General features: G+C 51.8%; 1 long non-coding RNA gene across 1 annotated transcript; it reads right to left on the bottom strand.

Moving 5' to 3' along the window:
• LOC116660400 lies at positions 1-27,787 on the bottom strand. Its single transcript, XR_004315907.1, has 3 exons — positions 27,528-27,787; positions 9,724-9,834; positions 1-436 (listed from the first exon to the last, which is right to left on the bottom strand). It is a non-coding gene; the product is annotated as an uncharacterized LOC116660400 (long non-coding RNA).

Raw genomic sequence — 27,787 nt, 5'->3', positions numbered from 1 at the left:
TAGGGGCACGAATCCACGGACCGGGAATAGGATTCTGCAAGGACACAGTGAGATGTGTGAGGGCTGGATTAGGAGGTGGGCACGGCGACTAAGCTAGAGAAACAAGCAGAGAGAAGCCAGTTGATTCAAGAATATTAAAGCATGTTAAGGTGTCTGGACTCTAGTCTAAAGGCAATGAGAACATAACAAGATTTCCAGCCAGAGAAGGATCTGATCAAATCTGAGATCAGGAAGATCTTCTTGGCTGAAGGGTAGAGCTGGGGGGTGGTGACACGGGGTGAAGAGGAATGGGCCAGTCTGAGGACAGAGAATATACAAGGCATGGTGCTAAAGCAGGCCTGGGGAGAGGTAACAAGGATCCATCCACCCTGGGCTTCAAACTCAGGCAGGTGAGTGGATGGTGGAGTCACTTCCCAAGACAGGTGACTTGGCTTTGCTGGGGAGAGAGAAATGCAGATCGTTCACAGTTCTGGGCGTGTTTTCGGAGAATATTTCAAAGGAATAAATTAACAGCTGAAAGGGAATCATTGTTCTAAACTGATCAATTTCATAGGAACACTTATAATTATATAAACATTCATATAAATACTTACACAAAAGGAAATCTTGAGAGTGGCCAAAAAAAAAAAAAAATCACCCAAACTGCATCCTACATACACCGTAAGGGGCAAGTCTGGAGCAGAGGCGCAAACCCCACAATCTTTTATGCAACAAAGAAAGCCAAACGGTGACCTTGGGTGCATCCTGACAACCGTCAGCAGACTGACACTCCCGATACGGAAGTGAGCCCGGGTTGGGCATCTTTCCAAACCTCTCAGCACAGAGGTGGTTACTTTCCGGAGAGGAGGGGGGCCCTGAACCTGTCGTCAGTGACCCTACAATTCAGGCACTGCTCACTCTTCTGGAATTATTTAATTTTAAATGATCACACAGGAAATCTGCCTCGTTTTGTGGGGCACAGTCCCAGGAGTTGTGCTACATGCATAGAGTCACGCAGCCACCCCCACAGCCAGGACCTGGAACCATCCCATCCCCCCCAAAAAAAACCCTCCCCCGCGCTGCTCTGTTATAGTCACACGCTCCCCCTCCCCCAGCCCCTGGCAGCCTAGGATGTGTTCTCCACCACGGCAGTCCTGTCTTTTCCAGAATGTCACAAATGGAATGGTACAGTACGTAACATTTTGAGACTAGCCTCTTTCACTAAGCATGATGCTTCTGAGATGCACCCAAGCTGCTGCGTGCACAGATAGATTGTTCCTTTTACCCATCTGGTACTGAGCACACGGCACTGGCAGCGCTGATTTTTATCACCTACGTTTTCTCCTTCATGGATGCCAAAGAGATTGTCTCTGTCATAGGGGCCCCCAGAAAAATTAACCTTTAATTCTTCACAAACCCAACTTGGGAGATCCAGTGAAGCCTGAGCTATTGATTCTCCTTGCCATCCTCATAAAAATAAGAGAGGAGAGCACAGAGCCTCTGCTCAGGTAGTCACAGAATTCTGAGTTACAAGGCCACTGGGAGGGCACACTCACTTGACAATTTACTCAGCAAACACCACCGAGCTCCTCTGCAGGTGCTCGGCGGGGTTCTGGGAACAGAAGCGATGCATCCCTCTGCCCTCAAGGAAGGGGGTTCCAGATGACTCCCAGACCACAGAGCCCACCGTGGGGTTCCTCCAGCCAGCTTCCTTCTCCCCCTGCAGCTTGCTTAGGTTCCATAATATCAGGTGCTCCCCAAGCTCTCCCCACCTCCCCTGAGCCTGTTGAGCAGCTGAAGAGGTCGATGTGGGATTTACAGTTTGTCATGTACAACTTGCAAGTGGTGAATGCACACATAACTGATGGAGAGTTGATAGCAGCAGATTTAGCTACCAAACGGTGAAGATACAAAGGCAACGGTTCAGCTGAAGGAAAATTCTACTGGTCACTCAGCTGGAGCATGGAGTTCTATTGCTGTTATTGGAGTTTTACTGCCATTTTTTTTTTTTTTTGAAGTGCAGTTGATTTACAATGTTGTGTAAGTTTCTGGTAAACAATAGTATACTACTCAGCCATAAAAAAGAATGAAATCATGCCATTTGCAGCAACATGAATGGACCCAGAGATCATCATAATAAGTGAAGTGAGTCAGACAGAGAAAGACAAATACCATATGATATCACTTGTATGTGGAACCTAAAAAAAATAACCCAAATGAGTTTTATTGCTTTTTTTTTTTCACACCAAAAAGAAACAACGGTCAGCAATCCATGCTCATTTAAAGGGCCACATGCAAGTCAACACAGTAGGCCACGTGGGGGTCTCAGAGATCTGAGATAGACTCCTCCCTCCCCTAGGTCATGGGGCAGAGAAGACATGTCCACAGTGAAGCATCAGAGTCCAATGTCACGCGACACGTGCCGACGTGAGGCCAGATGATAAACGTCACCAAGCTTAGACAAGGAAGGTCAGATGGCAGGCCAGCTCTCCCAGGCTGTCAGGCAGGCAGGGCACACCTCGAGTCTCTTACCTGCCACAGCGGGGACACTCTGGGCCCAGGGCAACACAGCAGGGGGCCTTCAAGGGTGCATGGACAAGAGGCCTCATATGCTGTCCTCACGGACAGCAAAGGCCAATTGCAACAGAGATGCCACCACTGTGCTCAGGAAGCAGGAGGGCCGCCCAGGCCCACCCCACACAAGACCACCTTCATTCTCTTAAGTAGAAAGATGCACCAATTTCTGCCAGGAAGGATGTGTTTTTCCAAAAGGAGGGGACAGAGGCTGAAATCCAGAGAGAAGTCACAATGAACAGCCTCCTCTGTGCGACTGGACAGTCAGTTCATGTCTGCCAAGATGCCAGAAACACCCCTCTGTCCCAACAAACCTCAGAGGGAGGGGCCTTGAATACTGGAGAGGTGGCGTGTCTCCCAGCAGAGCTGGGACACAGAACAGGAGATTCACCTGCTGCTGTGGGAGCCGGCCCACTCTGCCCAGATTCCAGTCCCAGCAAAAGTCCACATGGCCTCTCTTCCCCGCACAGTCTGTCTGTCCAGTGGCAAGAAGTGGCCAAGGGCCCAGCACTGGCCACCAGGCAACACCAAGGGACGAGACCAGGTCCCTCAATCTCAAGGAATTAATCCTTTCTTTAAAATTTAAAAATATTTAATCAGCAACAAAGATTTACTATATAGCACAGGGAATCTCACCCAATATATTGTAATAACCTATAGTGGAATAAGTTTGTTTTCTATGTCTGAGTCTGTTTCTGTTTTGTAAGTAAGTTCATTTGTGTCTTTTCTTTTAAGGTTCCACGTATAAGTGATATCATATAATTTTTCTTTCTCTTTCTGGCATACTTCACTTAGTGTGAAAATTTCCAGGTCCATCCATGTTGCTGCCAATGTCATTATTTTATTCTTTTTTATGGCTGAGTAGTGTGTTCCATTGTGTGTGTGTGTGTGTGTGTGTGTGTGTGTGTGTGTGTTCATTTTTTTTCCAATGTTTTTTCATTCTGTGCTTCAGTTTGAATGGTTTCTATTTATCTACCTTCAAAGTTCACTGGTATTTTCTTCTATGGTTCCCAAACTGCCTCTAGTGAATTTTTCATTCAAGATTCTATATTTTTCAGTTCTAAAATTTCTATTTGGTCATTCCTTAAATTTCAGTTTCTCTACTGAAATTCCTCTCTGCTTGCTCATTATGTTTGTATGGGTTTGTATCTACTGACCTTTTTCTTTGTCACTGATCACACTGTGTGCATGTCTAGTGATTTTTTTCTATCATATGCTGGATACTGTTGTTAACACTTTGTTTCAATAGTGTTGTGTTGTTCTGGCAGACAGCTAGCTGACTGGCATACCATCCTGATCCTAACGAGGCTGTTCTGAGGTTTTGTTACTGTGGGTATAGTGTGGTCCTTACTCCAGAGTAGAGCAACCTTGTTCCTAAGGTGTGGCCTTTCTGTGGCCTCAGGTGTTCAGTAAGAGGCCCTCACTCTGGCAGGTCAGGGCTCTAAGTCTCCAGCACTGTGTGACCTCCAGCACCTCCATTCGGCTCACTACCTGCTCCCCAGTAGTTCTCTGCTGAGCCTCAAAGAGCCTTGTCCTTTGCAAACACAGCTGAGTATTACAAAAGACACTAGGTGACCACTTTGAAGATTTCTGAAGTCTCTTCTCTGCTCAGAACCTTCCTCTCCCATACACTGTGCCCCACAAATTCCAGCTGCCTCAGCACCCCAAATCCTGACCTCTGTGTCCTCTGCCCAGCTCTCCGTTGGTCTTCACTTCCCCGTGACTTAGTTTTGAAGGTGGTCCCTGACATACAGCCAGGATGGATGGAGAGCTTGCCTGGAATGCTTCCATCTGGGTCACAGACCACTGAATATTGTCCCATTTCTGAAAACAGCTGCTTCATACATTTCACCCAGTATCAAAACTGTGGGAAAAAGAGTAAATCCAAGGGGGGAGGATAAAGCTCAAGTGGCAGAGCACACGCTTAGCAGGCATGAGGTCCTGGGTTCGATCCCCGGTACCTCCTCTATAAATAAATAAATAAACCTAATTACCTCCCTCCCCTGACCAGAAAAGAGTAAATCCAGTATCTATTACTCCCCCATGGCTGGGATCAGAAGTCAGGTTACATTCTGACTCTGGCTGCTCTGTGGAAGAAACTGCCGAATGAGCTGACCTACTCTAAGACCACAGAAAAAGACTGACGATGGAGTTTTTCTTGAAGCAGAAAATGCTGCTTTGACACCTGTTAAACACCTGTGCAAATTTGGCAAGGCAGCAGGATAAGATGTCCTTTCGGATAAACCCAAGGGAATGTGAGGCCAGTTATCTCTCCCACCAGGTAGACAGGCAGTTTGGAAGGCTGGAGTTAAGAGGACCCCCTCCCACAGATTTCCTGGCCGAGCCCAGCCACAGCCATTCTAGGAGCCAGCAGTCCCCTAATCTTCCTTGTTCAAAGCTGTAAACAGTGAACTGAAGGGCCATATCACTTGGGAAACTGGCCACGAGGGCAGAGGAACCCAAATGTGTGGCCTGGAGAGCCCTGAGGTCACCTGGAAGTATCAGGTCTCACCTAGATAATTTCAACTCCCTGGCTGTGAGCCAAGAATGGGTCACACGTTGTTACTCCTACAAATGCAGGACCAAGTCAACCCTCCTACAAAAGTTATTTCCTAGTAAATGCCTGCCCCTCCCTGCAAAGCAGGGCAGGGTGTGGGGGGCGGCCCTCGGTCTCTCCTGACCACCCAGCTGGATGACACACGGCTTCTCCCACCCACGGCCTCTGGATGGCTTGTCACCCTCACAGCTCGGCAGGGAGAGAAAGATTTCATCCGCCCAAATAAAAACCCAAACTCAAACTCACCCTATTGCCGGGAATGTCTTTCAGGCAGACAAACACCTGAAAGAACCGCCCCCTCCCCTCCCTGGTACAAGCTGCCACTTGCCCTGGACAAAAGACCGAGGCTCGGTGTCAAGGTGGCTCACAGATCCAATGGCCTTCCCCCGCCCCCACCCTGCACCGCCTCCACCCACAACGTTCAGAACCTACCAAGGGCTGAGGTCTGCCCTTGAGAAGCAGCCTGGGCCTACAATTTCTACTGCGGGGTCTTGTGTCCCTTACACCTCCGCTGTCTTCTCTCAGCCTGGACTGAGTCCCCGTACTCATGTGTAGAACTAGCCAGGAGAACCCCTGAGGTTCAGAGGGCAACACAGGAGAAGCCCACTGCCCCAAACCTATGTTTAAAAGCTTAACGCAAACGCCAGGAGCAGACGCTATACAGACGTGTCCCGATTTTAAGCCTTGCACAGTGAACCAGCATCCCAGAAACTTGGCTCCCTCAGATGCCGGTGAGAACTCTCCGGCGAAGAGTCAGAAGAGACTGGCTGGGAGCCATCAGCCAACCTCTGCACAAGGCTTCTGAGCACACACCGAAATGCATATTTTCCAGAGCCCTCGACGGCAGTGGCAAATTCTTAAATTCCCCTTAAGATACGTCCATTAGATTCCCTGGCTTCTCAGGGCGCAGCTTGTTAGTTCATGGAGTTATTTTCTTTATTAAGTTCAATTTTCTTCTGATTTACATGTAACAGCTGTGCAGTGTAACTGCTGTAACTAACAAGAAGAGGTGGGCAGGTATGAAAAATTCCTATTGAACGTCGGCGAAAGCTGTCATGATTATTAGCTAAAGGATCCCAGAGGAAGTTCAGAACGTTTCCACGTAATCTGGACCCTGGCAACCATCATCACACCAATGTTCAGGGACCTTGCAAATGCAAACTAAATAAGCTGTCAGGCTGCCTGACAGGAGCAAACACGGGGCCAGTCGTGCAAAATGGAACTGCCTCCCTCCTGCACATTCCTGCTCTGACCTGCTAAGGCCCATTGAAACCTGATGCCCCAGCCTCCCTGGGGAGCAGGGCCCCGGCACGGAACTCCCCACCTGCCCACACACCCCAAGCTACCCGGCCAGCTGCTCTTTTTCCCTGGTTCCTGAGCCACCTGTAAACTCACAGAGCCTGTCCCTGGGGCCAGAGCCCATCAGCGGGCGTGCCAAAGGGGCAACGATATGGCTGAGGGAGGCTAAAAATAAAAGGAACGGGTATCAGGGCTCTGGCAGCTTTCGCAAAGGGGTAATTTAATCCTGAAGGAGGAAATGGCTGCATTTTGTGCAGGTTCTCAACCTCCTCACCACCCCCCAACCCCGCCACTGGCTCAGTGAAACCTCAGTCAGCAGTAACCCTGTCCTGTCACTGGGTGCTTCTTCCCCACATCACACTTGGGGGGACTCTATTCCTTCCCCCAGCCCGGCACCACCTCCCACCTCAGCCCCCCACCCCACCCCCAGATGCCCCCACCTGCAAAAGCAGAGTTCACGGACCTCTCACCAGGCAACTGTTGGCCCGGACAACCTGCAGGCAAGACACCCCATGAGCCTTTTGTGAACGGCACAGAGCAATGCTTTCTCGGCAAACACAGCCTGAGAGGCTTCCTAAACCACTGCTCCGAGGAACCACCCCCCACAACCCTGAGACCGCTTGGGCTCCCAGTGACACCCGACCGCCTGTTTCTAGGGGGACCTGGCAGGGGTCTCGCCCCAGTGCACACGTTTGCTTTTCTGCAAAGTGGAGCCAATAACCGCGCCAACTCTCGGGGATCAAATAAGGTGCCCCAGGTCAGCTGTCCAGCTTGAGGGCGCACGCAACTACCTCTCAGTAAAATGGGCAGTTCAGGACTCGGGTTCCAGAGAGCTTGCTGGATGCAAAGAATTCAAAAAATCTAAGACATCTTTTATTTTTCAAGGGAGATTGAGAAGTCGTCCTCAAACCCACGCAGCTGCCAGGAAAGGGGAACCAGCGTCTGTGCCCCAGCTGGAGGGTGCGGGCGCACAGAGCAGCTGAGACAAAGGTCATACCGATGGCGCTGGCCAAGCGCTATCAACCCCGATGGGGACTTTGTTTTTTAATTTTGTCCCAAAATAATTCTTCCAGCATTTAAACTACTACAAATTACTTTGCTCTTCTCAGCGTCAGTGTTCATATCTGGAAAACACAAAAGTCATCCAAACTCTGGATCTATTCTTACTCCAAGATTCCCCAGCTCCAGGCTCACCACTGAGGTCACTGCATCCAGAGTTCTGGGTACAGCCTGGCAGGGTGTCCTCATGGGACGCCAGGCACCCTGCCAGGGGGTGACCGAGAAGCAGGTGGGAAACCCTTTGTGCCTGTGGTTCTGCTCCAAGTGCAGGCACATCCCCTCCATTCTCTGGGGCCCAGGTATCTTGTCCTTCAAAGGACCTGCCCACCTCACAGTTAATGGGGGCCCCAAACAAGACTGTGGGTGCTTGCTGTGTCTTGAACAAAACAGATGGTTCTATCGATGGGAAGGCTCCTCCAGATTGTGGGACCCTTTGCACAGATACCCCCAGGGGCCTGGTGCCAGATGCCAGCTCACAAGCACTGACCGAAGGTCCTGGACCTCCGTAAGCAGAGCACAAGGCCACGCACTGAATGGATGAATCTGACAGAGTGTGGTCCCTACTTTAAGTTTTAGACTCCCACAGATGACAATGCCACCCCCACCCACCACTCAGTGTGCCAGGTCCAGGTGTGGTCCAACACCCGTCTTCTGAGCTTCTCCCATATCCAACATCACGAGGAAGGCCAGATGGGTACCAGAGCCAGAAGGGAGGGCACCTGAAGGAACAGGAGCTGCCGGTTGTCTGCCGGACAGGACGCCAATCGGCTGCACTCAGGAGCCAGGCCACTGTGACCTCCTGAACCCAAACTCTGGTGACCAAGGCCAGGCTGGCACCCTAAGGCAGAAGCTATCCACTGAGCGACCCTGAAAACCCCGGGATGCTTTGTTTTCCTCCCCAAACCATTCAACTCACGTGGTTAAACCCACGGAAACCCCAAACGCACCCATCACTCTGCTCGCGTGCGTTTCCCATGGCAACGGGAGAACCGCAGATGTAACATCGTGTGCCCATACTGCATACCAGATCCTTTGAAAATGTTTTTTCCAGAACAACGCTGACATGTGATTAAATAGTTTACTGTTCCACCTTAGCTGACTCACTGACGGCGACACGCGTGCCAGGCCCCTCCCCGCCCCGGGAGGCATGTGGCTGCCCTCCTGCTCTCCCCTAACTACGGTGGGAGGGTAAGCGTTCTGCCCTGTTTCCTCTGGCGACCACCACTAGTGTCCTGGACAAATACCTGTGCCGGAGACCAGGGAGAGCAGGAAAAAGGGCACAGGAGAAGAAAGCCTTTGGCAATTTATTAAAATAGCCACATTAACCAGCCCCTTCCTTTGAACAAAAAGGCAGTTTGCAAAAAATAAAAACACCAAACAGAGGAGGAGGCCTGCCGTCCTGGGTGGAGGGACTCAGGCTACAGGTGGCTCGGGCCCCCTGGGTGTGCCGCGGGCAGGTAAAGGCTCTGGGCCGGACGGGACAATCAGCACAGGGAGGCCTGTGCCCCGTCGGCCTCCCCCTCCTCCCCGGGGCTGAGCCGGCCCTGCCCGCCCGGCCCCACATCTGCCTCGGGTGTGCGGGGCTCACACCGGCGTGGTTGCACAGATCCCCTGCCCGGCCACTGGTCCACATCGGGCGTGGGCCAGGCACAGACAGGCTTCCCCAACGCCCCGGCAAGGCCTGTGATGGCTCCTGAGAGCAGAGCCACCCCTGCTGCCGCTCAGGGCCGTCTGCCTCTCAGCCCCGCCGGGCACAGCCACCCACTCCCCGCGGCAGCCCCGCTGAGGCACAGCTGAGCTAATTCCGGGCTCCCTGCCACCCGCACAAGCCCACGCTGCACATGTTCTGACTCATTGCAGAGGGGTCTGGAAGCAGGGGCCAGGAGAAGGGCCGCCAGGCACCCCCGGGTGCCCTGGCAGTCCAGGGCCAGGGGTCCTCCAACCCGGAGGGGGGTCTGAGGTCTCGAGTCACCTCCACAAATCACACTAGTAGGAATGAGCCCCAGTTTTAAACTCCATGGATTTCTTGAGATGTCCAGCCATATGCTCACAGCACACAATCATGGAGTCAGAATCTGGAGTTAAAAATTAAACCTGTATTACTGTCTACCATCACGACCCACTTGGCATGTGAAAATTCTCGCCCTATTGCCAAAGTTCTCCAACATAAAAAGCATTAGATCAGAAAAGAAGGGAGACTCTGTATCTAAAAGTACAATTCAACCTAATTCAAAAACCACTTACTGAACACCTACTATGTGTTATTCTTCTGCAGGTCCCCAGAACCTCAGGCATCGTCTTCACCTTCAAGAAATCTCAGAGTCAGCCGCCTCTGTGCCACCTGTAGGGGAGGTACGTATACAGCACTAGAAGGGAAGACAGCAAACAGTTACTTCTGCCCAGAAAATGAGGAAACAGGTCTGGGGGTGTTTGGGAAACAGGGAGTATCAAGGCCGCGAGGGGAGGGGCACACATCAGCAGTCGTTAGATGCAAGAAACACAGGTCAGACTTGGACGGCAAGCCCCGTAGTAGCTAAGGACCACACCTCCCATCGAAGGGCAGGTCTGGGCATCCAGGGGTCATGGAGAGTGAGATCTGCAGGGGCAGAGAAACCCTAACCAATGCATGTGGTTGGGCAAGTTATTTACAAGCTCTGAGCCTCCCAGCAATCAGAATAAATAATCAGAACAAAACCTACTGCAGGACTGTTTTGAGGATTAATTAAACTATGCGGAAGCCCCAGAAAAGTGCCCGCCTATGGCCAGTGATTCTGCAGTGACCAGGTGTAACGTGGCAGGGAGAATACAGTTCAGAGCCAGACAGGCTGCGGGGCGGGGTTGTCAAACTCCAACTCCACCATTTAGAAGCAGGACGACCTGGGAGAAGTTACTTTAAACCTCTGAGGGCCAGCATCCTCAACAAGCACCAGAGTAAGTAGCCTGTTATTAACCGGCTTAGAGATCGTCTGTTACAGATTTATCATCATTTCTCATTCCTGGTGACCCACTGACCAGTGTGAAGCCGGCCGGCTTGTCCACGTGCCCCATTTGTGGTCAGGAGTCAGGAGTCAAAGTCAGGAAACAGCCCAGGGAGAGGAGGCAAGAGCCAACAGCTGGGCAACTGTGGTCCTGGAACTCTTCTAATGGACCTTCTACTTAGAAAGTCAGTCTCCTCCTCCGCCCCCTCCAGCACCACACAGCAACGCAGCCAGTGCAAACAGCAGCACAGAGATTTACTCAAAGCTGCCTCTGAACCTCCACCACAGGCAGGAAGCCTCGGAGAGCCAGGTTTCCAGTGGGGTAGGTCCCCCTCGCTGTGCTGGGCATCAAGCACACACACACACACACACACGGACACCACCAGTAGAAACAGGCAGGAAAGGAACACACAAGGAGGGGCCTCCTGAGAAACTGACAGGGTCCTGGCCAGCCCTGACGCTCCCTCTTCGCCCCCAGGTGCTTCCCCGGGCTCCCCAGGCCCCAGCTCCTGCGCCACCACCACGTGGCCCCGGATGTTGGAACCACAGCGACGAAAAGGTCTGGGAGCTGAGCCCGCAGGAGCCCCAGAAAGCTGCTGCTCTGGACTTGCCTCCACCCACTCGGGTCCCAGAGGCTGGTGCTGCCTGTGCCCCACTGCGGCGCTAGGACCACTCGGGCTGGGCCAGGTCCCGGCGGACCTGCTGTTGGCTTCCATCCTCTGCCAAGGAGACTTTTTAAAAAACAGGAGCCCCTGCCCCAGAGAGAGGAGCCTCCTGTCCTGTCCCCTCCACCGCCCCTCGGGAAGCCGGTTCCCGAGTTCACGGCTTAACCACAGTCTCTTCAGTGTCTCCCTCCGCGCAAACAGGAAAGTCCGTGGGGAAGACCGGCGGCCCTGGGCGCACCACCCCGGCAGTGGGCACCCCTCGGGGGGACGCAGCCGCCTGCCCTTCCTCCTGGTTCCATTTTTGACAGTCTCCTCCTTGGAATTAAGGACCCTGAGAGAGAAGGAGGGAAAGATGAATCTCAGCCCAAGGCTGCTTCCAGGACTGTTCCCAGCTCCCGGGGCGCGTCTGGCAGTCCTCGGGTGCCCAGTGGGCAAGGAGTGTGTGGTCCAGAGCAGGAGAGCCAGGCACCCAGGCAGTCACGGGTCTCTGCCAGTGTGGGCGGCTTGGGTGAAGGAATAGTCATTGAGGTGCACAGCCTAGAGAAATGAGGGTGGGGGGTGGTCAACTTGGATGTGAGTGTCCATTTCCTGGCTTGGCCCAGGGATGGGATCTGGCTCCTAATCCAAATGATAAGGAAAGACAGAAAAGGACATCTCATGACAGACCTTAGGGGACTCAGGCTCAGGGACAAGGAGGCACAGAGTGTGGGAGAGGGGCTTCCCTTTCTGCATGGAACCAGGGTGGCTAAGTTCTTCCTTTGAGCCCAGGATTGCCCGGGAGGCCAGAGCAGAACATCACCACACACTCGCTTCTGAGCACACAGGAGGCTCCTCCGAGGATCCCCAGAGATGCAGGGGGGCACCATGAATGAATGGGGCAGGGGCATACCAGTGCCTGTCGCTGTGACACAGGGACCAGGGATGCTTGGGGACTGGGGAGAATATGACTGTCTGGAGACCTGCAGGTGTTGCCTTGGTTTGTGCTAATCCAGGAGAAGGAGGAACTTCATGAAAACCACCTAAGTGGGGAGGGGTTGGGGGGGGGGATCGGCTTTGCCCACAAGAAGGACAAGAGCAGCAGAGAGGTGGGGGTGGGGGCTGCACCGGGCATGTGCACAGAGGGGCCGCGGGGCAGGGACAGGGGTTGAGCTGGGTGGCCCCGCGGCGGCGCGCACAGCACAGCCCAGGTTTGTGTGATACGTGATAGTCACACACTCCACGCCCATCTGTGCCAAGAGGTCAGGCTCGTTCAACACAGCTTTCTCCAGCTCCTGGACTCTTGGTGGGGAAGCACACGAGCAAGTCTTCCAAATGTCTGTTAACCAGCTCTCCGTCTCCTTGGAACCAAAATCAAAACTCTGACTACTGACAGCACGAGTGTTCAAAGGCCCGGCCAAGCCTTTCGTTTGGTGAATGACAGCCCCAGGGTCAGGCCTGGAAAACTGCCCCCAGCTTCCAAAGAGGAATGGACAGCCAGAGCCCAAACTCCCACGACCCCATCCGATGTCAGGGTAACACGCAGAATAGTGGGGATCCTCCTAATTCTAACAGTAAGTCATTGGACTGTAAGAACACTGAGCTCTATCCACACAATGGAATATCACCCAGCAATAAAAGGAATAAACCACCGACGCTCGCAACCACATGGATGAATCACAATAATTACAGGCTGAAAGAAACCAGATAAAGAGAGGACGTTCTGCATGATTCCATGCATATAAAACCCTAGGGAATGTAAACTGAGTAACAGTGACAGAGTGGACCAGTGGATGCCTTGCAGGGGACATGGGAGGCGGGGAGGATGGAGGGAGGGCGTGAGCCACCCCTGAGGGTGATGGATGTGTTCATTACCTTGAGTGTGGTGTTGGTTTCACAGGTATATAAATATGTCAAAACTGATCAAACTGTGCACTTTAAATGTGTGCAGATTATATGTCAATTATATCTCAATAAACCTGTTTTTTTTAAAAAGTCATCCATGCTGATTATAAGAAAAAATACAAATATTAAATCTCCCATAATTCTATCAGAGATGACCAGAAACATGATGTTTCCTTCCAGTCTCTTCCCTATACACTCACATAAACAATATATAAATTTGTTCTCATATAGAATACAACCCCTCTTTTTAAAGGTTTTCTATTCTGATTTTTAAAAATTACATATACTAAGTTTTTGTTTGGTTTTGAACTCCAATCCCTCAGGCACATTGAGACTAGGAAGGGGGTGGGGGGATGGGCAGGTGGGGGGGAATAAGCAGTCAGGAGGGGGCACAGTCCCTGAGGCAAAGCCTCTGCAGGGGCCAGGTGGACCCTGGACCACACTGCAAAGCGCTCGTCCGTTATCCTGAGTGAGAGTCTGCCGGACATCAGGACCCCTTCCTTTGGTTCCGTCAACCCAAACCTTCCAGTCCTCTAAATCAAGCCTGAATGACAGTGCCTTGCACCCAGTATCTGCCCTGAAAAAAATGAAGACTAGCCTATTCTCCCAGCACACCTCCCATCTTCACTTTGGCCCTGGCTCTCTCCCACGGGTCCCGCTCCCCCTCCAGCTCCAGCCCACCCTCCTTCCCGCCTTCTTCACTTCACCTGAGGTCATGAAGTCCCCTTGTGACTAAGCATCCTTCAGAAACATTCCTAAGAGCTTGACCACACTCAACGTATGAACGACTCATTCCCCCTGATTGGGTATTAAATTGCTTTCAATTTTTCATCTTTGTAAATAGCATTGTGATGAACATCCTTGCATCAATATCTTTTGACTGCAGGTTTAATTGTTTCCTTGGGGAAAATTCTTACAAGCAGAATCACCAGGATGAAGGGGTGAATTCTTTTAAGGGTTTTGGGACATACTGCCAAACGGCTTGGCAGAAAGCTTGTACTGTCCCCTCCTAAAGGCATACGAGAGTCCTTGCTACACATCTCCGTTTGCTCCAAGTACCATCATTCACAAAAACGGACAAACAAAAACAATACACACCAAAAAAATTGCTAATTTGGTAGCAGAACATAGTATCTAATTTTAATACACACCTATTTGATTACTTTAAGGATGACTTTCTTTCTCACATTTTCTGCCATTTATTTCCCTTCTGTGAACGAATTCACATCCTTCACCCAATTTCCTATTGGCAAGCTCATTCATATGAGTTTTTCAATTATTATGTTTACGTAAGAGGGTATTTTTCATGCACGTAGCATAAGGTTTTTTTTCCCCTTCAGTTTATCAACTGATTTTTTATTTTGTTTTGGAGTTTTTTCTTTTGGCATACTGAAGTTTTGGTTCCCCCAATGCACAAACAAAACAATTTTGGCCTTGTGGCTTTTGCCTGTGGTAACACGTCTAGAAAGATGATTCTCATGCCATAATTTCTTAAGTTCTCAGCTAAAGTGAATTTCATGACTTCATTTTTTCATTTAAAATGTTAATCCACATGGAATTTATTTTGGGGTTTGACATGACTTAGGAACCTGATGGTTTTCCAGGTGGTTAAATATGAACTAAAGCTATTAACCTCTATTTTCCAGATTTTCTAGTCTGTTCTATGGATAGCCTTTCAATTCCCAGCCCAACTCAAAATGTTTAAATTATTATAAATTGATAATATGTTTTCATATCTGATTGGTGATCCACCCAGATTCTGGCTGGAAACGTCATCAAACACATAAATTAATTTGGGAACAATGTAAATACTTAAAATAGCGCTCCCTCTCTGGCAGGAACATGCCAAACACCTTCGTTTACAGAATTTCTCTTCGGGGGTCTCCGGAACAATTTTCTACTGTTCTTCACGCAGGTTCTAAACATCTCTGAGCGTCCTTCCTAGGAATTCCACCTTTGATTCTACCATGAATGGAACAGTTCCCCACCACCTTTCTCGACTTTCTTACAGGCAGAGAGACTGACTGTGCATACTTCCACATGTGGGCCAGGCACCGCTGGTTGCAAAGCCTTGGCTGTGCGGTCACCCGCGCCGGCCCCCAGGGCTGTGACCACTAAAAGGCGCCAGTGCTTTCCTCCCGAGTCCCCTCCCTTCAACTCCTCTGCCTTCTGCAGCCCTCCGCGTGGTCCGCATCCTGTCCCATGCACACCAGACCCTTCCTCCAACTCCAGAGAGGTGCCTCTCCCCAGGCGGCCCTGGCTGTAGAAATGGCATCCTACTTTACGATAAGCCATTTACCGCCGGAGCCCTGTCAGGTGATGCTGGATGGCCGGGCCCAACGCCCGGAACCCTGCCCCAATCACAGTGCGGTGCACCTGGCGGTGGCAAATGTGTGCTGACAGAGTGGATGAAGGAAGCTGGGAACGTGCACCCCAGGGGCAGAGAAGCCAAAAGGAAAACTTTTCCAGGAAGACAGGGAGGCCCACAGGGCCGAGGACAAAGGAGCGTCTGTGCCTCTTTGCGGCGGACACAGTGCCGGCCAGCCCAGCCCTGGGCGCCTGGAATCTCCCCAGACCAGGTCTTGGGATCCTCCCTCCCGCGAGTCTTGGAAATCAGATCCATCCCACCACGGCCCAGACACGCTCAGGTGAAGGCCAAGGCTCTCCACCCCGGCCACACAGCAGATTCACCAGCAAAGCTTGTTAAACACAAACTACGGTCCCACCCAGACCTCCTGAGTCAGCCCGGGGGGTGAGGCCAGGGCGGCTGCAAGCGGGGCTGACACCAGGCCAAGTCCAGCCCAGGCAAGCGCGCCTCCACCTCCCAGCCTCCCCTGAACGAGGCCACGTCGACAAGCAGAGGAGACGGGAGCAACACTCGATGTGTCTGGAGGCCAGGCACCAGACTCTGAAGGCCCCTGACAAGTATCACCTAATTCCCTGAGCAAACTCAGTGTAGTATCGCCCCAACTTCCAGACGAGGAAACACATTCAATGGCGTACATCTCACCGCCAAGTGACCAGGCTGGGACTAGGGCCAAAAAGTACCCCTTAACCGAGAAATCGACCTTTTCTGGCTTTGCCAAGACTCTGAAGGGCCTAAGCGTCACAAGCAGCTCTCCCTCCCAGTGATGCCTGAGCTGCAGGCACCCAAGCACTTGGTCCTGAGCCTGCGAAACAAGGGCTGTTTGCCTTCACTGAATAGGCTCCAGCCAAGGTTGGGGGTGGGGGTCCTTTCGGGGTCCCTGATTTTCCGCAGCCCCATTCTGCACACCACATGGGTAAGCCCCACCACGAAGTGGTCCCTCCCTGCCCTGGGTCATCCCCACCTCTATGACTTGGCTCAGAGCCTCTGTCACACTCCCAGCCAGGGCTGCATCGTGACATTCTGGGACCCTAGGCATTTCTGCCTTCCTCTACTTGAAAAAAATTTTTTAAATATGTTTTACAATTGCATTTATATAAAAATAAAAATATTATTGTATATTAAAACTTCTTTTTAACCTAGGTAGGGTCCAGGGAGAGGAGTGGGGTCCAGGATGCTTCACGGTCCTTAACTGGCTAAGACACCCTGTGTTTTCTAATGCCAAAGCTCTACAACACTGTGACACTTCAGACTTTTTGGAAGCAGTGCAGTGGCTGATGCAGCGATTGCTTTTTAAAAATACATCCAGAATGAGAGAAAACTTAACAGCAATTCATAATCGGAATTTTGGTGTTATTTAATCTATATCTTTTACATTTGTCTTCATGTTTGATTACCTCTTTTAGACAATTTTCTCTTAATTCATATGTTTTCCTTTTTATAATGATTTTTGTCCCTTAATTTTGTGCATTTCTTTCTTTTTTTAAGACAATTTTATTTTATTATTTTTTAAAATTTTAATGGAGGGACTGGGGATTGAACTCAGGACTTTGTACATGCTAAGCATGCACTTTACCACTGAGCCACACAATATGTTTTCTTTTAATTAAAGTATTTTTGTCCTAAAAGAAAATTGGGGGAGTAGAAAATTACACTTTCACAGCTGGAGTGAAGACTCATCCACTGCAGAAGCCTCATGATCCCGAGCACCCTCTGGTGGAAGCTACTGAAATTGCAAGCAAAGTGCCCAGGAGGAGAACGCAAACCACAGGAGGGCATATCCACGTCTTTGAAAGGCTACAAATATGAAATCTCTAAACGCAGATCCTTAGTTCTCTACATGTGACTCCCTGAAAGACAAGCGTTAGCGGTAAATGGCATCACTATCATGTCACATACAGGTAATTATTTTTAAATAAGCGTAGGTGTGATTAATAACATACGTCATCTAGATGAGCCTCAAAAGTCATAGTGTCTTTTTGTTTCCATACAGTTTCCTCACTGATATTCGGATATATTGAAAATACAATTGCTGTCGTGTGAAAGGTTTCCCTAATTGTTCAGTGTTACAAAGGGGGCCTCCTACTCAGAGAGACCAGGAACCCTGGCTTTAGGGGAGAACTGACAGCCCTTAGGAGACCACACACCGCAGCAGGCCATCCTGGATGTTGTGTCTTGAAGTGAATTCAGACGGCAATTCCGCTTTGGTTGACAGTGTGAGCTTAAACTGCAACTTTGCACAAAAGAATATACGTCCCCGAGAAGAGCAAAGAATGCTGTAATAGTGTGTTGCTATCACAACAGAAGTGTTTATCCAGGAACTGGGGAGAAACAAGAACAGATGATGTTTCAGAAGTATCTGCTCCTTCAGCTAATCACGCCGGCACACGGTGAACAATTCACTTAGACTCACCCCGTGAAGCCAGAAAGACTCAGGACGCAGCCACCTTTGTGCCACCCAACTGCTGACCTGGTGCCAAGGCAGGGTCCCAGCAGCGGGAGCTCTGGACCCCATCCCCTACCTCCAGGGCTTCAGGTGACCACCTCCCTCTCTGCCTGCCTAGCTGTCCTCAGATGGGGACAGCGACATTGCTTTCATCTCCTGAGCTTCTGTTTCCTCACCTCCAAACAGGGATAACTGTTTCTACTCTCTGAGGTTATTCCGAGAATTGGTGGGATCCTGTATCCTTAAGTACCTGATGGTGCCTGGAACACAGAACACGCTCAGCCAGCCGGGGCTGCAGTCCGACCCCCTCACTGCACCCCTTCGGTTTTTACTGTCACAGACGGCACGTCACAGGCTCTAGTATCCCAGTCAGTCCACATAACAACCCTCGGAGGCGGGGACCAGTGCCGTCCCCACTTTCCAGACAGGGAACTGGGGCACTGAGAGGTCACGTGGCTGGAGAGTCAGGCTTTGCACCCAGAGCTCCCAGTCACGAAGCCTTATTCAATTCTAACTAGGGATGTTTTAACAAAAAAAGAGAGAGAGGGGTAGAGGTAAGTCAGGCTTAATAACAATAACACATCCTTTCTAATTCTCTCCTGTGTACATGCCGCGGAGTGATTTGCCAAGAATGTTCACTCCCGTTAGGTGAAACCCTTGGGCAAGTTACAAGGACGCTTCTGGGCCATTTCCGAGTTAACAGATCAAGACGGGTTACAAACAGGCCACAAAAGAAGGACATTGGGTTTAAATCCCTACTCCACTGTGTGCTGGTCGTTTAGGTAAGTCTCATAACCACTCTGTGCCTCAGTCTGCTCCTCCATAAAATGGGGCTAAAGACTGTGAGGGACGAAGCGACCCAGGCAGCACCTGGCGTGTTAGCCAGTGAGCCAACAGTGTTTTTTTTCCCAGGGGAAATCACCGCCGGAGAGAACCCGGGGTGAAGCTGGGTCCACAGCTCTGTCGCTCACTGGCTGAGAGGCCCTGGCCAAGTCACTTTACTTCTCTGGGCCTTAGTCTCCTCATCTCTAAAATGCACAGCGTAAGGATCAAATGAGATGCTGAAGATGAACGACCCAAAATGAGGCGAGGTAAAACAGGAGGTAAATCTGGTGATGGGCTCTGACCTCACCTGCTCTCTGGGGCTGGAAAGAGAGTCTTCTAATCGCACACATACTCACACTTTAGTAATTATATTAAAACACAAGACGGGTGGGGGGCGGGGGGGGAGTTATGCAACAGCAGCCTGGACCAGCCAGTGTTAATGTGCCACACGCAAAATTCAGAATCTCATTTTGTATGGTTAGAAAAGTTCAAAGAAAAACATCTGTGGCTGGGAAAACAATTATTACAGCTTATGTCATAATATACAACCAACGTTCACCCCCCCTAAAATTAAAGAAAGAGAATTATCTGTTACATAGAAATCACAGAAAGCAGGGCTGTAGAAACCGAAGGTAAATCAGTCAGGATGGAGCCAACACATATCACTTCCTGCTCTTCAGGGAGGAGGGTGTAGCTCAGTGGTAGAGTGTGTGCTTAGCATACAGGAGGTCCTGGGTTCAAGCCCCAGTATCTCCGTTAAGATAAACAAATAGATGAAAGGATAAATAAATAATATAAGTCTAATTACTTTCCTTCCTCAAAGAAAAAGCCTTTTTTAAAAGACATGGGTTCCTCTGATGGACCCTGCTGAATCTATGACCCGCTGGACCCTCCAAGGACTAGTCCCAAGGGCTGTCTCACCCGACCTTGAGTTAGAGGGGGCCGGGCTCCCTCCTCACTCCGCCATCCACCTCAGAGCTTCGAGCTGGGGAGCAGCAGGCTTGCCGATCTCTAAAAGGGGAGCTTGAACCACAAGGGGCAGAGGACCTGCGGAGGGTCAGGAGAGCATGCACCCTCAGGCTGGTGGCTGCCACCCAGAGACCCTGGGATGCTGAAGACACAGTCTTTCCTGGAATTCATCCTCAGCAATGCTTTCCTGGAACAACTGAAAATCCAGAAACCGCTCAGAGGGGGAGCTTGGAACTATACAAACACCTGAATTCACACTAATTAAGCACAAAGCCTGTTCGAAGAGGCAGAGAGAAATACGGTCGGTAAATTGCCTACTGATCAATTATGGCCCCTGAAAAAAAAGTTAGCGATTAACTTAACAGTGGGCTCCCTCCTGCTTCCACCCACGCCCGACGACCGAGGGCATTCAGTGTGAACACCACACCCCCCGAAAGGGGCAGCAGAACCAAGGCCTCCCCAGCGAGAGAGCAGAGCCAGACACCCACTCCCAGCCCACACCTTCCCGCAAAGGTAGGTCTCTGAGAACCTGATTTTCAAATACATGGTCTGAATAGAAGGCATGTCTGCAGGTGCTATTTGTCTGTGGCTTCACCTTAAGAAACACAGAGATACAGATATAGATATAGATATATATTTTTTTAACCTATTTGAAGCTCAGGCTGGGAAGCTTCCAATCTGATTTCTAAGGGAGAGCAGGAAGGGGACTGGGGCTCATGTCAAAGGGCTCTGAAGAGGAGACAAATGAAAACCTTATCAAAGAAACGACCTTGACCTTCTCTAGAGGGGACAAAAGACTGACTCTGTGAGGCAGGGACCAGACCCACTGAAGCCATGGTTGAATTCTGGGACTCTCACCTCTGCCTGCATCAAATAGAACATAAAAAGTACAAAATTTGAAGGAAAAAAAAGAGAGAGAGAGAAAGAAAGAAGCTGAAATACAGTTCACCCTACCCAACTTGTTCACTGCATGCTGGAGGCTGGAAATCCAGGACCACACTTCCCGCCTCCATCCTGGCCACACTCCCCACATGGCAAGATTTCCTGTGCCTCTCTGCCAACAGGCACCACCGTGGAGGAATCAGGTTTTCCCATGGGTGGTGGCGGGGGTCCCAGAGCCTCGACCACAGCTCCACAATGGATGCCAAGCAGCAGGTGGGAAGCTCCCTGCAGAGGGTCTGGGGTGGGAGGCAGCTCCCAGCAGGACAGCTCTGTGGTGTTGCTCTGGGTGGGGAGTCATTCCCACAGGTCTGGCTGAGCCTCCACCAATCCTGTTATCCCTGAATTTCCTGCATTAAAACCTCTTCTGCTGACACTAACCAGAGCAAATCCTGAAGAGCATGGATGCTGAAGATGCTGTCGACCAAGATGCATGACATCTTGTTGGTGTGAAAAGAAAAAAAAAGACTTAGGGCCAGACATGTCAAAGGAGGAGGCTTGGACACACACAGGAAACCTACTTAGGAGATAAGACTTCGAAGGAACCAACCAGACAAATGCACAAAAGAGCACCGATGACAATGTTCATTGTTGTAAGGTTGAAAATGACCTAAGCAGATGTCCATCCAGCAGAGGGCTTGGCAGGTGAGCTGGGGCTGACCCCGCCCATGGAATCCCCCGCAGCGGCGAGGAAGAGACTCTAATGAGGTAGGAAAGGGATTCAACCCACGCTACCCTTCTTGAAAAGGCAGCCCAGAAAACAACGCAGACGTTACCTTTTTATAATAATATGTACTTGCGTTCATGTATATATTCAGAACAGCACAGACAACGTTTTGAAGGACCCACCCCCAAATGTTACCATCCTGCCCCTGGGTTCGCTGGATGGAAGAGACTGTCTGATACGTGGCCCCTGGCCTCAATCCACCCGAGGGAGGGGACAGCAAAGAGCCGCTGCCTGGAAGGAGCCAACTCACAAGCCTGGTGGGAGCCCCAGACGGTTGGTGGGCCTGCCCTGCACCAGGTTCACTGCCTTCTGGGCCCTCCCCGCCAGCTGGCCTGGTGGAGTCCTGTCCACAGTGGTCCTTCTGCCACTGAGAGACCCCCCAGGGATTCCCCAGGGCCCATGAAATGCTCCTAGTACTTTCAATTCTAGAATGTGGCACCAGATAAGCCTTGCTTCCCAGCAGCCCTAGACGCACAGACCCGACTTTGCTAACAGACACCATGAAGCCAAAGTGAGGACCCCTGAGAGGACCTGTCAGAAAACAGGTGACTCAAATCTGCAAAACGTTTTGTGCTTGTACACGAAGAACCCGCTTACACCCAAGCACACACGGGAAATGCTAATCCAAGATGATCTGAAGACCTGGTTTCCAATGGAGCATGTGGCTGACACCCAGCAACCGTCCAAATATACGTGGCCAGGTCTTTTCCCGTGGAAAGGATACCCAGGCACAGAAGGTGAGTCACCAGGTGGGATGGTGCGGCCGCCGGGTTCAGATGTCGAGTAGGTGGGACTGACCGCCCGACAAACCCCATCCTCCTCCTCCCCGTCCTCGCTTCCATTAGCAGGGTGAGCACTGCAATGTCGAAGTCACACGACCTCACTGCAGGAGGACCCATGAGAACGGTCTTGCTACCACTCCCCGGGGAGGGGCAGGGGGAGAAATGATGAATAATGAAGCAGGCGAGCTGATGGAACCTCGGGACCAGGAGTTAGGTATCAAACCCAGGTTAGAATAGCAGGTGCCCGTGGAGACGCCACTTCAGAGCAGCTCCCTGTGTTCCCCACATCAGCTGCAGAGCAGTGAGGGCCCAAGAGACTCAAGTCTGAGTCCCCCAGGCCCACCGCACCCGCCCCAGCACCCGTCAGGGGCAGAGGTTGTGCCCGGCCACATGGCCACAGGCAGGACCAAAGAGTGAGGAGCCGAGACCAGCTTGCACGGGCTTGGAGCAGCGGATGCGGAAAAGACAGCAAGAGGGACGGACGACTCTCGTAAGACACGTTAAGCAGAGATGAAAACGCAGTAAGGAGAGCACGTGTGTATCAGAGAGAAGGGGCGAAGGACCAACAGACACCTAATACTTAGGAGGCACTAAATATACCCAGGCAGCGGGGCAGTAAATATTCATGATACACTAAATGCTGAAAAGATACTAAACACTCATGATATACTCACACGCAGGAGACTGAACACACAACAGGAACCTAGTGCTGACTGCAATTCGGTTACCCACTGGTTACACCCATCTGGTCCTCTGATCCACGGCTGTACAGCCAGCTCACTGGTGAGCTGTGGATGTCACAGGGCGGAACTGTCCCTACGTCTCACCAGCAGAGTAAATGTGTGTGTCACTGGCCCAGGGCACCTCCCACCTGTGGCCCCGCCTGTGGCCCTGCAGCTCCTACTTGTAACCACAGGAGCAGGGAAGGCTGGAACATGAGAGCTGTGGGTCCCCGGGACCCAGGGGCTGAGGGTCTCCCACTGCCTGGGCCCTCTCCTACCTGTGTGACCTTCCCCATCTCCTTCCCCTGGCTCCTCGCTGCCGCAGTGTGCTTTAAAGTGCATCAAGGTCATCTCCCACCTGACACCCACCTACCGCTAGCTCTGCTCAGAGCCCTAGGTACAGCAGACCTCAGATGTGGAAGGCCCTTTTATTGCTTTAGGGTATTAGGGGGTCCTAATTTGGAATATAACAAATGCCCTTCTGCATTCTAAGAAAGACAACAGAAGAGTAATAGCTACAAATAATTTATGAAGCATTTTCTCTGCTGATACAGCACCTCAAGTGATGCTTGTGTGAATGTGTGCGTGTGAATCACCACCCCTGTTCTACGGGGTCAGAGGGACTAAGCAGCAGAGCTGAAAGAAGAGCCCTGACTTCCCTCCTCGGCTGGACCACCCACTCTAAGAAAGCAAAGCCCCTCTGGCATTTTCACATCCCACACCCCACATTCAGGGACAGTCATTCTGAGAACAGTTTCTTGGGAAACTGGCACACCTCGGCTAATGCTTCTGTTGTTTCCCAAAGACATGAGAATCTGGGGACAGAAACCATGGGGAGATTGGTGCATGGACCTCAGAGGTGCGGGCAAGGATTCCAGAAGTCCTCAAACTTCATACATTTAAAAGCCAGTCCCACGCACCACGACCAGGAAAAGGCTTGAGTAAATAAATAACGTTCTACACCTTTCAAAAGGCTCTTTTGTAGTTTGTTTCCCCACAGATACCTTAATCATAAAAGAAGTATTTGAGAACCCTTCCTGCCCGGAATCTGTAGGAACAGTGCAAGAGTCCGCACAGTTAGTGGCCAGCACCAGGGAGGGGGCGTGGCCACACCCGGCTGATCATTTCCTGTCAACCTGCTGCTAAATGTGCTGAGCGCTCCCACGGCATCTACTGGTTTGTGACCCAGTGAGCTCAGGATTAGGGGGCACAGCAGGTTAAAGCAACACAGAAAACTCGGGTCACTCCTTAGAATCACAAATATGTCTCTTAAGAACCATTTACCTGACCCAAAAGTTTAAAACAACTTTCCAGATGTAGACAACTCGGAGTAACAGGATTAGATGAGAACTCCTCTGATTTCCTTTCAGCTGGCGGAAAACACGAGGTGTTCAGCATGCTGACCGGGCCTGCCGTCCCATGCACAGATGACACTGCCTGTGCCCAGATTTACAGCGACCCAGACAACGAAAGGGGTAAGCCTGACACCAGGAAGGGGCAGGTCTTAGGTGGGCCCTCGTGGGCAGCCTCCAGTCTCTAGAAATTCAAGAGCTCCTCCCCATGGGAAGTTCTCTTTCCACTCATGTCTGTGTGACCAAGTCTTAATGTTACTTAAAAGTCCCACCTCCTCCAAGAAGCCTTCCCTGACCACTTTCCTTTCCACTCACAGAGTGTGAACAAAACCCAGGGCGTGGGTGTACAGCTTTAGGCTTCATAAAGGCTAATCTTATTCTCCAAATAGTCCTCAAGCACCTGGAAGAATCAATTATGACTTGGATTTTTCCTGCAGCTTTTAGTAAACGCCAAGCACACAGTGGGTCATTCTGATGGTGAAGCAGCAGCAGCATTAATAGGGGATCCTCTGGAAGACACTTATGCACGTGAAACTGGTCCCCTGGGCTGGGCTCAGTGGTGAGCAGGCAGACACCGCCTCTCCTCCCCACCGACCACCAGGCTCTTTTCCCGTTTCCTCCCAGCCCCTGATGTATCTCCAACAGGCCCTACAGCCTTGACAGGCTTTTCCAGGTAATAAGAAGTCCAGTGCACATAAACCAAAAGACGGGGGCTGGGGGAGGGGTCTTCTTGTCCATTTCCCCAGCTCACTCCTCCCTGCCACCTTCCCACCTCATCAGGGTGCATCTGGTTTCTCCAGAGATGGGGGGGTGGGTTAAGAGAAAAGGATGTATAAATTCCCTTTACGTATCAAGAGCTTTACTCTAAGCCACAACGTTAAGGGAACAGAAGATACAACCGGAGAAGGATTCCTGCCTCACAGGTAGAAAAGGGCTCTTCCAGTACCGGGAGAGAGGGATCCTGAAGGTGAGAGCCCCTGCCCCTCCGCACTCTGCCTGGAGGAGAAGGGATGGTGAGGGAGGGAAGAGAAACCCCTGGGAGGCTGAGGGGGACGCAGAAGACAGGGGGGTCTGTCCTGCCTCCTGCAGTGAACGCTGGAGAGCACTCTGCACAGCAGGTACGGCTTCCTGGGTTGTTCTGCACAAAATGGGCAGGTTCCCAGGGGCCCAGCAGAGACCCAGGGTGTGGGGACCTCAGGGCAAGATGCAGGAGCCAGGTCCCCAGTGTGGCTCTCTGCAGCGTCCCCGGCTGGACAATTCTCAGTGGAAACAGGAAAAGCAGGCTGGGTGATGAGAAACTCATCAGAGGACAGGAAGAGGCTGCTCTCCCCTACGCCCCAATGTGACCACGACCTGCTCCAGGTGCCCAGAGACCACTCACAGTGAGAAGGGGCCTCCAAGGGTGACCTGGAGAGACAGACTGACTCTGCAGGGACTAAGCTGCTTTAAGCTAGATAGTGACTGAGACAAAATCACTTGAATTAGGCTCAGGAAAATCACAATCATGACCGAGGACTACATATATCAAAAGGAACCAAAGTCATTTGTTTGCAGTGGCGAAATTAAGCTCACTTATTAAAAATTTTGCACACCACAACTTGAGGCTGATGACTTTCACCCTTCCCCAATAACCCAGGGCAGGAAACATCCCCACTCTCCTCGGATTCAAATGCTCCCACAGGGTCTCCATGCAACACGAGCAGAATTTACGAGTGTCTGTGCACAAGGCACATGGCTAAGGTCCAGAGGAAAAGCGGGCAAGCTTGCCAAGGCAAATCCAGGCTCACTGCGCCATCACGGAAAACTTACCCTCCTGGAGGGCCAAGCGCCTTCTCCCCATTCTCTCATGTAACCCCGGGAGCTGGCCAACAGTACTCCCCCTCTGCTGAGTCAAACTGAGACCCAGCAAGACTCAGTGAGCCGCTCAAGATGACCCAGCGGAGTGACAGCTCGAAAAGGACGGCCATCCCTGCGCGTGCCCTACATGCCCGGTCCTGCACAGCGGCGAGATGCTGTGTATTAGCTGCGCAGCACCCAGGGAGGGGCCGCTTTTTTTATTTTATAAATGAGGTACTCAGAGAGGTTAAGAAACTTGACCCGCAGGCAAGTCTAGAACTAGGGGGAGGCAAGCGAGGCACTAGCTTCAGGCACAAAATTGAAGGGGGTACCAAAAGACTCCAAAGATAAATGTTACAATGATCTGTTTGAAAACATGGAAATTAGCACAAAATCCACATTGCCCAAAATATCTCAATTTTAAATAGAGACAGGATCCGCATTACTGATTCTTCCTTCTGCCTTAGGCTCCAATACGGCTCAGCACAGCACCGGGAGCAAAGCCAAGAAACCAACCCGGCTCAACCCTTGTCCACCAGCCCCCAAGGGCAGGGACCCCTGATGCCACTGCCCTGCCTCGGGGTATGTTTCTCCTCACAATTTTGTGACCTCAAAGGACTCTAAGGAGTGACCAGGATGCTCCATCATCCGGTGTGAGCCGGGGGGGGGGGGTGACTGCGCTCCAGCGAGAGGACCCGGGGTCTAAACAGTCTATCCCGCCCTCACGTGCACGTGTTATGTAAATGAAGGAAGCGTGCAGGCGGGAATAAGGGAGCAGGATATTTTAAGATATCAGTTGGGGAAGGTGTGGGGTGGGTTCTCGCAGCTGCTTGTCTCTTGATGGATTTCTGGCTCGAAATTTGGTACTTAGCAGTGACACCATGCCAGGTGCCACCTGTACCTGCGCTCGGCCAGTCCAAACGGTGGCACTCCTTTCCACTTTGCATGGCAAAAGCCAACACTTCGTTGGTAACGACTACATTTTAGTTACTACTTAAGCTCCGATCGCCTGTTCACCTCACATTAAAGCCCTCCCTGTTACGAAGCGTCTGTTCAACACGTATCTGTTGATTAGAAATTTGAACGTTTCTTAGCTTAAGCCCAGAATCTCTCACGGATGGCCTGTCGTGAAACCCTAAAACCTATACAACAAATAAACCATTACCTGAAGCAGAAGGAAAACAGTTAATGACTTGGTCCACTATTTTCTCTGCCGTGGCCTTCGGGGGCAGAAGGCGCACAGACTTCGTCTGCTAACAGCCTACACCCGGCTTTCTCCCTCTTCTATTTTCTCAACGCCATCAATGGCCGGTTCGCCTCACAATTCAAAGTAAAGTCCGGCAAAGTGAGCACAGGGAAACTTCGGGCACTTGCGGGAGCGCGTCCGGCTGGTCTCGGCGCCCGGCCCCGCGCCGCCCCGAGAGGCGGCCTCCGGGAGGGCGCCCGGTCCCGTCCGCCGTCCGAGAGGCACCTGGCGGCCCGCGCCCCGCGCCCCCACACCCAGCCGCCCGGCCCCGGCCCACGCGCGGGTCCCCGCCCCCCACTACACCCCCCGCCCCCACTGCCCTGTACCTGCACCGGAGCGCCGCCCGCCCCGCGAGGCGCCGGAGGCTCGGTCTGCCGGGTGGGGGTGGGTGGCGGGGCTGCGGTCACCGCCCGAGGCCACGCGGACGCCGGACCCGCACGCGGCGCAGCAGGTGGCCGCCCCGCCTCGCCGCCGCCCGCTCGGGGTGCCGAGACCAGGACGCGGGCGCGGGCACGACCCTCCGGCGCCGGCCCTCGCCCGGCCTGGGCGCGCGCTCCCCGCCCCGGGCGCGCCGGCTCGGCTCGGC

The sequence above is a fragment of the Camelus ferus genome, chromosome 28, assembly GCF_009834535.1.
Source record: "Camelus ferus isolate YT-003-E chromosome 28, BCGSAC_Cfer_1.0, whole genome shotgun sequence".
NCBI lineage: Eukaryota > Metazoa > Chordata > Mammalia > Artiodactyla > Camelidae > Camelus > Camelus ferus.
This window is presented reverse-complemented; position numbering and strand designations above follow the sequence as displayed.